The sequence below is a fragment of the Cydia strobilella genome, chromosome 14 (assembly GCF_947568885.1).
Source record: "Cydia strobilella chromosome 14, ilCydStro3.1, whole genome shotgun sequence".
Classification (NCBI taxonomy): domain Eukaryota; kingdom Metazoa; phylum Arthropoda; class Insecta; order Lepidoptera; family Tortricidae; genus Cydia; species Cydia strobilella.
Window position 1 is genome coordinate 8,521,595 of NC_086054.1, and position 14,068 is coordinate 8,535,662.

The 14,068-nt window shown below is 39.2% G+C and overlaps 1 long non-coding RNA gene across 1 annotated transcript; it reads left to right on the forward strand.

Moving 5' to 3' along the window:
- Positions 1 to 746: 746 nt before the first annotated feature.
- On the forward strand, positions 747 to 13,409 carry LOC134747478 (uncharacterized). Its single transcript, XR_010128329.1, has 3 exons — positions 747 to 855; positions 11,476 to 11,554; positions 13,296 to 13,409. It is a non-coding gene; the product is annotated as an uncharacterized LOC134747478 (long non-coding RNA).
- Positions 13,410 to 14,068: the final 659 nt, after the last annotated feature.

The following is a 14,068-nucleotide window of genomic DNA, read 5'->3' on the forward strand; positions in this document are numbered from 1 at the left end:
GACTTCCAAAGCTAAGCTGAGCTTAGGACTAAAAGATATGAGTTATGTAGCTTAAGCTAGGGCAGCTTTGCTCGTTGCTTGTAAAACTAGCCTAACGATTGGTAAAAGCATCTCTAGATAGATCCCAATTAGTTAGAGCCATTATCGAAGTTCTCCGCTGGCTGCTGTGTGTAATAATTGGGTTTTAGCTCCATGTAGCTCTCATAGAAATAGGGTTAACGGCGAGGTATATATAAGGTATAGGTTCTATATCTACACTTATTAAATCACATTTAAAATCGGGTCTATCGCGAATTTATTTTGTTACCTTTATTTACCGACGTTTCGACACAGGTTACACTATGTGATTTAATGTGTTCTATATCTACAGCCAGCAATTTTTGCTGCATGTTGTGTTGTATCAAACCGTGCTTACTTTTATGCGCTGCCGAAGCTAGTCTTTACGTTATTATCAGTGTTGCTGGTCCACACGCCGCACCGGTGTGTGTTAGCAAAACACGCACGCACGCACTATGAAACGACGCCATACTTGAAGATGGACATGAGAATTCTCTGTTTTTCGACGATAACTTTTTATTGTCCTAACGAAAATCTATGAAATTTAGTAAGGATCTTAGGAATCTGTTCAGAACTATCCCTCTCAAAATTTAAGATTTATTGTCATCACCACAAAAAGTTATTTAGTTCCAGGAATGATCATCATTCGAAGATAGCCCCAATATTAGAAGCACCCGGTATGTATTTTCCGCTTACATAACGCAATTAACCATTGGCAAGGTGACGAATTGCTTTATCTGAGCTATAAAATTCAGTTTCAGAATGCGTTTTCAGTGCGCTGTATTGTGTATTTTATTGGTAAGATTTTATTTCAATTTTTTAACATGCAGATACGTCTGCGAGCGATACTCCAAATTTTATATTAAAGGAAAAAAATGGAAAAAGTTACGCTTCCGGCAGGACTTGAACCCGCAACCTCCGCAATCCGTGCGTTGCTCTTAACTAATTGAGCAACGAAAGCCTACCAGAACCTTGCAAATCTTTCCATTCCTTCCCTTACACACACACACACACACACACACTCGTACTTTCGTTACACACACTAGCGCGTTTTGAGCGTCGGCGTCTAGTCAGCGCTATAAAAAAATGGCGTCGCTGCGCAGTTGCGTCAACGTTGCGTCGAGCAGCAGCCATAGTTGACTACGTTGACCGACGCTCGGGAGACGCTAGTGTAGGGTGGCTCTAAATATCAGCCGCAATTTTGGTATCTTAGTTACTACCATTGAACTATTATTACTAACGTATAGAACCGGCACAGATAACCAGTATTTTGCGCCATGAGTTGCTGTCGTTTTGACAACAAACCATAGAAGCGGAGCGTGAATCTCGCGACCTAAACGCGTAAGCGTCATGAATTATACGGCGGGGGGAGATTTTGGGTCGCGTGGTACAGGTTGCGATTGCGACAGTTTCATTGTTTAGTATGGCTTCTCTATAGTTTTGATTGTCGTCAAATAGATTTATCAAACTGCAATTGTAAGAAAATTGCTAAGGTTGCTTTCACAAAATACCTTGGGATAATTGTCGACCAGCGACTATCATGGCACAATCATATTGAGTACATTAATAATAGAATCAGAAAGTTAATATGGATTTTTAAAATATTAAAGCACATTACCACTAAAAATCTATTAAAACAACTATATATTACGTTAGCTCAATCCGTCATGACATACTGTATTCCAGTTTGGGGTGGAGCAAATAAATCTAAGTTTATTGATACCGAAAGGGGACAAAGATGTTTACTTAAAGTTATGTTCTCTAAATCATATAGATACCCAACAGATGAACTATACAACGAGTGTAAACTGCTTAGCGTAAGAAAATTATATATTTTGAACACGACCTTAAAGTTACATAGGACTCTAACCTATAAACCACCTACGTCAACACAAAGAAGAAAAGATAAAGTAGTTGTCCTCTCTAACACAAAGTCTCTTTTCGCCAAAAGGCAATTTGTTTACCATTCTGCCTACTTGTATAATAATATAAATAATATTATCTCGATTTATTCACTGCAATCGTATAATTTAAGAAAACACTTTTAGAATGGTTAATTAACCTAAGTTACAAGGAAACTGAAGACCTAATATATCACGTATCTTAAATATTGCAACAATAATAAAATAAAAATAAAAAAACAACTTTTTCAAACATATTCATATCAATCAAAATTAAACTATCGTTAGACATACTTCAAAATATTTAAATCACTACGGTTATTATATAAACACACACACACACACACACACACACACACACACACACACACACACACACACACACACACACACACACACACACACACACACACACACACACACACACACACACACACACACACACACACACACACACACACACACACACACACACACACACACACACACACACACACACACACACACACACACACACACACACACACACACACACACACACACACACACACACACACACACACACACACACACACACACACACACACACACACACACACACACACACACAGGTTTTATCTCAATTTTGTAAATTCAATTGTTTTGAGTGCACTAATTTCTCAACATTATATCATAATTTTGTTTTTAAATTTAATTTTATAATGCAGGTTCGAATATAGAAACCACCACGGCAGAGTTCAAGACGTTTATTGTCAAAGAAATCGCACCACAGTAAATATTATAGGAACAGTATGACAAGCGTTGGCTAAAACTAAGAAATTACAAAACTAAAAGTAGTGATGCGAATGTATCACAGTAAACTTTAACAAAACAGTACGGCAAGCTAGTACTAACAATGAGAACTGACGAAATTAAACAATATTCAACAAGCGTAAATTATTATTGTGCAAACATTAACATTAAACAATGCTAGCGAAGAAGAAAATATCAAAGTAAAAGTTTACAAGGCAAATATAATTTTGCAAAGCAGGCTAAACTAAAATAATGCTAAGCGTTTAGAAAATTAAATATATGCGAAAACAAGGCAACAGAGTCTAAGCTAAGATTCTAACAATTAAGCGGCAAGCTAATAGGACTTAGCGTATAAAAATATTTAAAGGCACAACATAACAAAAAAAACTTTAACTAATTATTACACCTTACGGTTTACTTAATTTAACATGCATACGAATCGTAGTGCAATGCCAAATAGATATCCCGTGTTACGGAAGTATCGATTAGCGCAACTACTCCTAAGTACAAAGTGTACGTCCTAGCACTTAGAAAAATACGTCACGGCTGACCGGCATGAACCGTGCTACGGAAGCAATACCGGGCGGTCGCGATGCTTTGCTCGTCAAGTCAGCTACTCCGTCCCATCTCAATGTGATCGGATCGCTGCGCGAGACAAACTGAGCGAGCCGGAGTCGCGCGGTGGCTTATAAAGGCCTGGCGCGGGCGACTGTGCGGGCTGCGCGCGCGCGGGGTAAGGCGGGTTCCTACGATACCGGGCGCAGCAAGTAGCGCGCATGACTCATATTATTACTACGCGCGGTGGTTTCTTTTACGTTGCATTACAATCTCCCCCTCTGGCTCCGAAGACGTCTCGGCGAGGAAGCCAGATTATCTTGTTGACGGGATTGACGACCACGCGGGCGCGAAGTACGTTGAGACGCTTCTTTGGGTACAGGCTTCTTGGGAGGACGACCTCTTTTGCGGATTGGTATAGCAGGCGATGGCAATGGGCTATCTATATCGCATTGGTATGGGCGCAGTGCTGAGGCGTGATACAATCCAATACTACAGTTCGGATGGCTAGGGTCGGCAATATGGAAGGAACTTGGTCCATGGCTGCTGAGGATCGTGTAGGGACCATCTCTTCGAGGGGCGAGCTTTGCACTAAATCCTTGAGCGGTTTTACTAACGGCATGGCTTTCTACCATCACTCGATCTCCAGGCTTATAATTTGGACAATTTCTTCTACTTTTGTCGACGTATTCTTTCCTCTTCTCCTCCTTCATTTCCTGAACTTCTCTTACTCTTTTCAGCGTTTCCGCTAGGGTTAATAACTTTGGCGTTATTTCTGGAATGAAATTTTCTGTGAGAATGATCTCCCTTAGATCATGCTCATTGTCATCAGGGGTTCTCAATTCGCGACCAAATGTCAGATAAGCAGGTGAATGGCCAGTGGTCGAACCTGTCGCTGTGTTCATTGCGAAACGAATACTTGGTAGCTGTTCAGACCAGACACGATGATTGTCACCCACGAGTATGGCTAGTTGCGTCTTGAGATCTCGGTTTTTTCGTTCAACGGGATTGGTCTCTGGATGATACACGGGTGTAAACGCATGTTTGATCTTGAGGACATACGTTACTTGTTGCATAACAGCGCTGACAAATTGTGTACCATTGTCACTAATCATTCTTCTTGGCATTCCATATCGCAAGAAGATCTCGTTGATAAGTGTCATTGCGCAAACTTCAGCTGTTGCACTCTCTAGTGCGAATAATTCGACCCAACGAGTACACAAGTCTTCGATGATTAAAATCCATGACTTTCCATCTGATGATGTCGGTAACGGGCCAAATAAATCGAAGGCAATGACTTCAAACCTCTTGTTCATAGCTGTGGTTTGTAGTAGTCCAGCTGGCTTCATGTTGGAAGGCTTGTATCTTTGGCATGGTATACAATTTCGGATGTAGTTCTCGATATCTTTTCTCATGCCTTTCCAAAAGTATCGCATACTGATACGATTAAAGGTTTTCTCTGCTCCGTAGTGTCCTGCTGTAGGCTCGTCATGGTAAACAGAGATAACATCTTTTTGCTCGTCTACTGGAACAACAAGCTGACTGTTTTCAGCGTCACTGTCAGGGTTATATCTGTACAATATGCCGTTGTTCATGATATATCCTTTTTGACTCCAGTATCTTGCATCTTCTACTGAGCTTCCTTCTAAAGCTGTGATAATCTTCTTTATGTTTTCATCTTTCAACTGTTTCTCTCTTATTCCTTTTGGACTCTTTGTAGGTGCATCTACTATGACGCTACAGATTCCACAACTTTCCTTGTTGTCCAAATCACAGTTAGGGCGTGACAACATATCGGCAACAACATTGGTTCGACCTGGTATATATTTTATAGTCAAGTCGAATGGCTGCAATTGTAGAGCCCATCTGGCTAATCTACCTGTTGGAGATTTTAACGTCATAAGCCATCTTAAAGCTTGGTGATCAGTCATGATCGTAATCGGTGAACCTTCTATGTAGCCTCGAAATTTATTAACTGCCCATACGACGCTCAAAGCTTCTCGTTCAGTAGTCGAGTAGTTGCGCTCTGCCTGATTTAACAACCGACTAGCGTATTCAACGGGATGTTCTTGATCCCTCTCCCCCTGCACTAAAACTGCACCGATGGCATAGCTACTAGCATCTGATTTTATAATATAAGGCTTAGAATCATCAGCCTGTGCCAAAACGGGAGCTGAAACTAGGAGTTTACGTAAGGTCTCAAACGCAGTCTGCTGTTCGCTTTTCCAAGTCCACTCTGTGTTCTTTTTTGTCAAGCGTGTGAGAGGCTCAGCAACTTTAGCAAAGTTTGGCACGAATCTTCGGTACCACGAGCACGTTTGTATAAATGACGATAAATGTTTAAGATTAGAAGGCGCGGGCATCTTCAAGATTGAACTGATCTTATCTGAATCGAGTTCTAGTCCATCCGCTGTGATGTAATGGCCAAGATACTTGATCTTTGCGACGCAAAAGTTACACTTCTCTCTATTCGCTGTTAGGTTATACTCCTTCAAACGAGCGAATACATCTTGCAGATCTTTTAAATGTTGCTCAAACGATGTGGACATAATGATGAGATCGTCAAGATAAACCAAAAGTTTTATATGACTCAATGATATGCGAAAACCATCCATAAGTCTCTGGAATGTGGCTGGCGCATTGCGGAGTCCGAATGGCATGCGGAGAAACATATACATGCCAAATGGCGTGACGAAGCTAGTTTTGGCTTGATCTTCATCTCTAACTTTGATTTGCCAATAGCCAGCACGCAGGTCTATGGTAGACATAAAAGGCGTTCGTTTAGCATTATGCAATAGGTCATCTATGCGTGGTAAGGGATACACGTCAGGTGTTGTAATAGCGTTCAATTGTCTATAATCAACGCAAACTCTTGTTCCTCCATCCTTCTTAGGAACCATCACAACGGGTGCGGACCATGGTGACTGGCATGGTTTGATTATCCCTTCTTCGAGCATTTTACTGACTTCCGTTTTCAGTATTTCAGTTTTTGCTGGCGGTAAACGATACGGTGGTACAGAGACGGGTCGATGACTCCCAGTGTCGATCACATGCTCTGTCTGCGTAGTTGGTTTTCCGTTTGGAATAAAAATGTCTTCATGTTGACTTATTAATTCGTTCAACTGCTGATCCTCCTCAGAGCTGAGAACTCGTTCAGCTATGTCAATAGAAGCTATATCTGTGCTCGGAGTTCCAAATAGATTTCTGGAAACAGGTGATAACTCTATGTTATCTTCTTCAAAAGCTCTCATCGCATCGCGCTTCAGTGCGTCAATAATAGGAGAGTATCCATCGAGCAGAACGTTACGTTGACGTTTGGGTGGAGTGCGCAGTTCAATCGGTATCAGAGGTCCATAACTCTTAAGTATCTCTTCAGGTGGTAGCTGGCTAGTACTCATGCTTTGTGCAGAGGTAGAAGGGGCTTCATCAGCTAGCTGTGGCTCAAGCTGTCGCTTAACGGCCATCTTTGGGGACACGGTTAACCCAATACTGAAGGAAGGTCCATATGGACGCTCAAGACTCATTTCAGTCATTGATGTAGTTTGTTTTGGAGTCATACATTTCTCTGGAATCGACAAAGTAGGAGAGAGTAGTTCTGGCAACGAAACTTCAGATACTATTTGGCTAATAAGCGTTTCTCCTATGTCTTCCGGGATCAAATCAAAAACTTTAGAGGGCTCATCTAAAAATCGGCATGTGAGCTGAGGAATATTGACGACCATCAGAGAGTCGGTTATATAGTCTACTCCTAACAAAGTTTTCGTATTACTGACTCCTGGTAACACAACCAGTAGTGTAGGTACAGTTTTACCATACACATATATAGGTACGGTGATGGTGTGGACGTCTTGCATCTTCGTTAAACCATCTGCGAGGGTTATATATCTCCGTTCCTGTTTGAACTTGTATCCCTCGTCTGAAAGTCTTCGGTACAATTGGTATGAACACACACTGGATTTCGCGCATGTGTCAACATGGCCAATTGATTCTATATTATCAATCTTCATAGGAACTGTAGGCCTTCGGTGCGTTCCAGATAAGTTAATTGAGCAGATTTCTTCTAACTTGACTTTCTCAATATTGCACTTCGGACACCGACTACGAACAACGCCTGGCTCACCACAACCATAACACTTAAATTTTGGCTTTGTAGGATCCAAAAGAGTGACTGACGCTGTCGCTGACTGACTAGGCTTAGGAACCGCTTCTGGTTTCTCAGTAGCTTGTTCGTTTCTTCGTAACAACTTCCTGCAAACGTCAGCCGTGTGACCGGGTATTCTACAGTAATTACAGCGTGATTTCAGTTTTGTGTTGTGACTGGTTACTGGTTTTTCCATCTTCGCCGCTCGTTCACTTAAACTGCGTTCGACGTGTCTGGCCTTTTCAGATAACTCTTTAAAATTAGTTATTGTGTCTCTGTTAATTTTGTCCCTGATCTCAAAACGTAGTTGACCAAAAATCATATCAATCTCAAATTGTTCTGTAAACCGAGGTGGTGGTAATTGTGCAATAAGTGCTCGCTTCTTCTGTATAAAAATCTCTGTTGGCGTATTCTTGTCTTGCTTAATCTCGATAATATCCTGTAGGATTGCATAAGTAGGTTTCTTTGGTGCGTAAGCGTGTCGTAAACGAATTTCGAATTCCTTCCAAGTATCTATTTCATGCTTAACACCTTGCCACCAAACTGCAGCGTCGTCTTGTAATATCAAGGGCAGCCCCTCTAGGATTGCACTATCTTCTAAATCTTCAACTTGCTTAAAGGTCAAAACGCCTGATATGAATGCTTCTACTGCTGTAGGACTTCGAGTGCCATTGAATCTTGCAGGACATTTGCTAAGTAATGTTTTCTTTTTACTACTACCAACCGCTTGTAGAAGTTCTCTGAACTGTTCCGTCGTCAAACTCATTAACTGGGAAGGCTCCTTCGGAGAAGATTCGTTCGACATCTCTGATTTGATGACCTTCGTCTTCATGGATTTCTTGACCGTTCTAGGTCTTAAGTTATACCGTTTGGGCCCCACGTTGGGCGCCAGATTATAATGCAGGTTCGAATATAGAAACCACCACGGCAGAGTTCAAGACGTTTATTGTCAAAGAAATCGCACCACAGTAAATATTATAGGAACAGTATGACAAGCGTTGGCTAAAACTAAGAAATTACAAAACTAAAAGTAGTGATGCGAATGTATCACAGTAAACTTTAACAAAACAGTACGGCAAGCTAGTACTAACAATGAGAACTGACGAAATTAAACAATATTCAACAAGCGTAAATTATTATTGTGCAAACATTAACATTAAACAATGCTAGCGAAGAAGAAAATATCAAAGTAAAAGTTTACAAGGCAAATATAATTTTGCAAAGCAGGCTAAACTAAAATAATGCTAAGCGTTTAGAAAATTAAATATATGCGAAAACAAGGCAACAGAGTCTAAGCTAAGATTCTAACAATTAAGCGGCAAGCTAATAGGACTTAGCGTATAAAAATATTTAAAGGCACAACATAACAAAAAAAACTTTAACTAATTATTACACCTTACGGTTTACTTAATTTAACATGCATACGAATCGTAGTGCAATGCCAAATAGATATCCCGTGTTACGGAAGTATCGATTAGCGCAACTACTCCTAAGTACAAAGTGTACGTCCTAGCACTTAGAAAAATACGTCACGGCTGACCGGCATGAACCGTGCTACGGAAGCAATACCGGGCGGTCGCGATGCTTTGCTCGTCAAGTCAGCTACTCCGTCCCATCTCAATGTGATCGGATCGCTGCGCGAGACAAACTGAGCGAGCCGGAGTCGCGCGGTGGCTTATAAAGGCCTGGCGCGGGCGACTGTGCGGGCTGCGCGCGCGCGGGGTAAGGCGGGTTCCTACGATACCGGGCGCAGCAAGTAGCGCGCATGACTCATATTATTACTACGCGCGGTGGTTTCTTTTACGTTGCATTACAATTTTAAATAATGATTTTAATTTTACTTAATTGTAATAAATTATATGTTAAACTTTACTTTAGCTAAAGTTCATACTAATTATATAATATCTTCACCTAAATATTACTTCAAATGATATGTTCGGTTACTATTTATAAACCCTTAATAGTAGTAGCGGGGTCTTCTGCCACAAGTATTTACAATACTTACAAGGAAATTCCAAGCATAACTAAATTGTAAATTGTGAAATGTTTTAACCAAAATAAACAATTTTTCATTTTTTCATTTTTTTTTCATAATATGTAACTCAATGGTTACTACATAAGTTTTGTATAATAATTTAGGTAAGTATAAATACTACGATTATTAAAATCAGATTAAAATATTCGGTAGGTATAGCATATCAAACTAAGTAATAATTATTTATGTGTTGTAACTTGTAACGATGACTGTTAAAATCACGTTAATATGAATTAAAACTGATTAATAATCAGATAATCACTCATTATGAGTCAGCAAATGACAGCTGGTACCTACAGTGTGATTTAAATTACTGATTTCATGAATTTCATTACCGGGTCTAACGCGATTAAATTTCATTATTTTACAACCAACCAACCTACCACCAACCTACCACCCCCTACCTACTACCACCCCCTACCTACTAACCACCCCCCCCCCACCACCACCACCACCACCACCACCACCACCACTACTACAACTACCCACCACCACCAACCAACCATCTACTACTACTACTACTACTAGTGCAACCTAGTTAAAAGATAAAATCGGTAAAGATAAAATAATGAAATTTAATCGCGTTAGGGTGTAGGTGATGACATTAATTATGTGTACAAAACGCGAGAGTTTAACGTGATTTCATGAATACCAATAATTTTTAAATTATACTTTATTATGACAAATGGCTATGGCTAACAATAGATAATAATCTATTGTAATTGTAACTGTAAACTGTTACCTATACTTTATCTTAATAGTTATTTAAACACTAAAGTACATAAATATAAGGTTGCACCTTGAACTTTGAATCTAACACTTAGAAGGATAAGGGAGCATCATCATAACTGTTAAGAGCCTGGCTTTGTCGGTGGAGCAACCGCCACTCCGTTCTTCTTTCTGCCACTGTTTTGAGCTCCTGATACGTCACTACGTTGATTTTCTCTTTGGCTTGGCCCAAAAACGCACGTCTCGGTTTTTCTTCTGCCTCTCCTTTTTTCTATTCTTCCTTCTATTATAGACTTTATGTAAGTATCGTGCCGTATCAGGTGCCCCAACATGTTTCCCCTTCTGTTTTCAATTATTCTCAGCAGAGATCGCTTCTCACCTACCTAATCCAATACTTCCGCATTTGTTTTCCTCTCCTTCCAGCTTTATACCTTCCATTCTTCTCCATGTCCACATTTCAAAAGCGCTTAATCTGTAATCTGGGAGAAAAAATCTATTAAAAAATGTATCACTAGCTAATCTAGCTATTTTATACTAAAATTATACTGCTCTTGTGGGCATGCATGCACTTAAAAATAATCGGAATTTGAACTGTTTTCGTGATGTTTTCTATCGAGCATACTTTAACTTTTACTTTAAATTCTATAGTAATTTAAATTGTATTTTTCCTTATTTGCATGTTAATTATAAGATGTTTTGTTTTAAAAAGATGTCTCCCGCCGAGTTTGTTGCCGGTCCCATATTGGGATACCCTCCTCCAATTGAGGGGGATTTAAATCTTCTCGAGGCAGAGGTGTAGGGTTAGAGCGTTGACGTTCAAGCTCATTGTTATATACCTCCTTGAATAATAAACTATCTTTATCTCAAAATATTTAGATCAATACGGTTTCACTCACTCTATTTTTTTTGTCGATTTTGGCGACATGTTTCGGAATCTTCGGGAATCCTTCCTCCTTCCTTCCTTCGGGAATTTTGAAATATGTCTCACGATGGTTTAATTTCGATTATCTTTATCTCTTTAACCTTTTATGGTTTTGCGTGGAGCCTGGGCTGCTTGTCCTCATAAATATAGTAGGTATATTTTCTGTATGATTTTTGCATAGCATTTGCCCCTGATTATAACATTTAATAATTCAATACAAAACTACAATTTAGCGTAAGCCCCCGCTTATAAATGTATACGCGGACGAAGTAGGAACTGATGCTAGTTTAACATGATCTTGTCATTAATCCGGTTGTCAAATAATTTGTAATATTAATTTCAGCTTTACTTTGAACAAGTGAACACAAAAACGACTAAAATAAATTTGGCTGAAGAGGATATGCTCCTATTCTGGAGACGATGTAAGTAAATGCAAGTAAAATAGTAAAACTCAGTTAATTATTATACACTTGCTTTTGCCCGCGACTTCGTCTGCGCGGACTTAGTAATAGCAGATAAAGTAAGTATAGCGCCTGGAAAAATTCTCATGGCAATCATTCAAGTTTTGAGCATATTTTGCACACAAATTAGCAGGCACTTTATTAATTATCTCAATTCCACCCCGCTTTTTACTTTCTTAAGGGTTGATTTTCGGGATAAAATCTATCCTATGTCCTTCTCAGGGACTCAACCTATCTCTATGCCAAATTTCATCTAAATCGATTCAGCGGTTTAAGCGTGAAGAGGGAACACACAGACAGACAGACAGACTTTCGCATTTATAATATTAAGTATGGATTAGTATAATTAGTATATTAGTATATAGTAGTATATTAGTATTAGTATTATTAGTATTAGTATGGAAGTATGGATCAGTACATATTTTCTGATTGAAATTCAAAAGGGGTAATGAAGGAAAATCAGGAACCATAGAAGAAATCCTGTAGGGTCTGAAATTTGAAGGCACCTACTTGAAAACACGCGACCGCTCTTGGGTAAGCATAAAAGATACATTTTAATATGTCCCATGTAGAATAGCAATTCAGACCTTATATTACTATAATAATTTGTGCCGAATGTACTATATAAAACATGAGGTCATTTATTTCTAAAATAGCAACGTAACTTTCGTCAAAAGAAAAAAAAAACAGCTTCGGTCTGAAGTAGGAAGGTTTTATGTGCGTAGTTAGATAAACTCTTAGGGCCACTTGCACCATTCACTAACTCGGGGTTAACAGGAGTTACAATGGTTACCAGTACAATTTGACACTGGGTTAACGGTTTAACCGGTTAACCCCGGTTTAGTGGGATGGTGAAGGTGACGCTTCGCTGTTTAAAAATAGGATATAGAGCGTTTTTACATTGTCCGATCCAATATCGGATGTCGGATAACCCTTGGATAAATGTAGCTGCTACAGACTTGCATTAACGTTTTCTTTTGAACGATAAACTTAAATGAATGAAGAAATATAAAAAGGCATTTTTTGGGTTCCGTACCCAAAGGGTAAAAACGGGACCCTATTAGGGTAAAAACGGGACCCTATTACTAAGAGTCCGCTGTCCGTCTGTCCTAGACAGTTGACATTTTCACAGATGATGTATTTCTGTTGCCGCTATAACAACAAATACTAAAAACAGAATAATATAAATATTTAAATGGGGCTCCCATACAACAAACGTGATTTTTTTGCTGTTTTTTTCCGTAATGGTACGGAACCCTTCGTGCGCGACTCCGACTCGCACTTGGTCGGTTTTTTGCATATCACATCCTTATACGTATCCAACATCTGATACCGGATCGGACAAAGTGAAAACACAACACAGTTGGTTACCAGTTCACTTTACTCTAAATGACCCTGCACCTACTTAATTTTTCTAGTTGATCAAATTGGTTGACTGGCAGAGAACGCCTTACGGCATCAATAAGTCCGCCATTTGTACTAACATGTATGGTGCAATAAAGATTACATAAATACCAAAACACTCTTACGAAATATTTAGATCACTACGGTTTCAATCACTATTATTTTAGTCGGTTTTGGCGACATGTTTCGGACTCTTCGGGAGTCCTTCTTCAGGCACGAGGCACGTAATGATCTAAATATTTTGAAATATGTCTCACGATAGTTTAATTTGGCCACTTACGATGATTTTTTTTTGCAGCAAACGCGCCGAAATGTAAGCCGTTCACAGTGTTCAAGGTCAATTGTAACCACTGCGTGTGCGCCGCGGACGGCACGACGTCCTGCACCAGAATGGACTGCAGGCCTCATGGTATTTAACTATTTACTAATATTATGTTAATGTAGAAGTTACTATATTTGGAGGTTTCCACAATCACGCAAAACAAGCTAAACAGAACTAGACGAACTAATTTTTATCATAATCGGGTTTAATTAGCCTAAGTAGGTGACAGGGGGGATAGGCTAAATATTAAGGGTCGGCAATGCATTGCCACCTCTGAAGTCAGACTGAAGTTGCCAGTCCAGCTAAAAAAAATCTAAGAGTAAAATATCCTGTACTCTGAAACAGAATAATATGCTAAATGTAATTTAATTATTTAATTTCATATCCAGATAAAAAAAGGCGCACATCTAGAATAAGACCGAAAACACCAGGTAATCATAGCAGCATTTTTACTGACAATGCAAATGCAATGGAATTTTTTCATAATGATAAGATATATAATCAATATTATGGAATTCGAACGTGATACGAGAATCTGATTAACATAAATTGATAAACTTCGTTTATCTACTCTCTATTAAAACTGAATAAGTAGGTAAAAAATACAGTTATATTTATGTTTTTGATATATTTACTTATAAGTTATGTTTGTAATACTTATTTTCCAAACTGTCAATTATCGGGATAAGTAATTTTAATCACATGAAAAGAGCGACAAAGCTTTTAATTCTGAAAACTTAAAAGGTCAC